Consider the following 1,850-nt stretch of genomic DNA (forward strand, 5'->3'; position numbering starts at 1 on the left):
CTGTAGCCCCAACTGTCCTGGAACTCACTATGTAGACCAGGCTAGCCTTGAACTCACAGAGATCCGCCTGCCTCTGCCTCCCAAGTGCTGGGATCAACCTAAAGGCATGGGCCACCACGCCTGGCATCCACACAGTTTTTATAACTAAATTAGAGCACTTCTTCAGATATCTTCTTGGGCCTCATTAACTTTCCTAAGAGTTTTAGTCCTTCAACACTTGTCATCAGCCTCTACCCTTCAACCTCTATCATGTCATCCTTGGCCGTCATCTCTTCTGTGATTGCTAAGTGACCTGATCCCGCCAGGCGTCCCTTGTCCAGACAAGCTGGTCTCGTTCCTTTCCTAAATGCACGGACTCCTGGACTCCTATCTCTTTACACGACTTGTCCTTTACTTAGGAGTCTTTATATTCGGGTTTGTGTCACTTTGTTCACACGTCGTATCTCCTTTGATGACTCAGTGAGGTCAGCCTTTGCACGCATTTTACATGTGAGAATACTCACATTCCAAGAGGCTAGGCAGCCTGCTCCAGCCACTCACTCAGCCAGTGTGGAGCCTTGGCAGGACTTGGGTCCCTGTAAGCCTGCATGGGCTCTGGGACAAGTTGTTTCTGTCAATCCTGGCAGGTGTGCATGAAGGGTTAGTCAGACTTCTCACTGTGACAGAAAGCCTTAGAGAATCAACTTGGAGGAAGGATTTATTGGCTCATGGTTTTGAGGGTTTCAATCCATGGTGGTGGGGAGGTCTCACATCACAGCGGACACCTAGAAAGAGAATCAATTGACAGACTTTCTCTCTTTTTTTCCTTCCTTAATTTGATCCAGACCTCTGGCCAGTGGTGCTGTCCACATCAGTGCTGGCCCTTCGTTAGTCCTTCCTGGAGATACCCTCCTTTACTAAAATCTAGGTCTGGTCAGGTTGACACATGGAAATTAAAATAGGAAGTGGAAAGCCAGGAGAGGCCTAGGTGAGTAAGGCCTGGGTAGACATCCAGGCTGAGCCTCACTGGGTCTCTAGAGACTTAGAGCCACGTGGGTGAGCTCTGGCCCATGACTAGAGGGTTGTATGTTGGTGTTTGGTGCTGAGGCCTTGTAAGAGAGGAAGCTGGTGTGGAGGAGAATCCACAGGGAGAAAGGAGGGACACAGGTGGTCAAGCACTCTTCCGGCACGGTAAGAAAATAAAATGTCCCACAGGTCCCAGGGAGCCGGTGTTTGCAGCTAAAAACGGTAGCACCGGCCCTCAGCCAGCACTCAGCAGATGCCTAGCTTGCACCAGCAGACTGAGGAAGCAGGTCCTGAGCACAGGGACTTGTGGAAGCCTGAGGAGTTGGAGGGCTGTGCACAGGTGCCAGGCAGAGCTGAGCTTGTGACCCTGAACAAATCCATAACCTCTCCCAGTGAGTTCTTGCTGCGAACTTACTCTTCCATGCCGCATCCTGGCTGGTTTCTCCCCATCCTGGGTTCCACCCGCTTCATTTTTTATTCTTTGGGCCTCTCCTTTGGTTCATCCTGACCCTTCCCTCCTCATCCAGAGTTGAGGTCTCTGCCTCAGAACCCCTGCTTGGCTGACCCCTTGTCCTGGTATGTCAGGTGGTCCCTCCTGGGATCCTGAGGGACCCTTTGACAGGCCGAAGGGGAAAGCAGGGCCAATCCTGTTTGACAGAGGAGGCTCAGGGAGTTTCTGGGAGCCGCTGCTCGGTGGTCCCATGGCTAGGAGAGGAGCCAGGTTCAAAGGCCCTGGTGCTGCAAGCTGAGCGGTTGGCATCTTAGGCGGAGCCCAGAAGGCTGGGGAAGGCATTGCCCGAGTTCAGGAGCTAACTTCACCGTGCAGGGCTAAGGGTTGGTAGGCA

This window comes from Nannospalax galili, unplaced genomic scaffold (assembly GCF_000622305.1).
Source record: "Nannospalax galili isolate Female #2095 unplaced genomic scaffold, S.galili_v1.0 scaffold300, whole genome shotgun sequence".
Lineage (NCBI taxonomy): Eukaryota > Metazoa > Chordata > Mammalia > Rodentia > Spalacidae > Nannospalax > Nannospalax galili.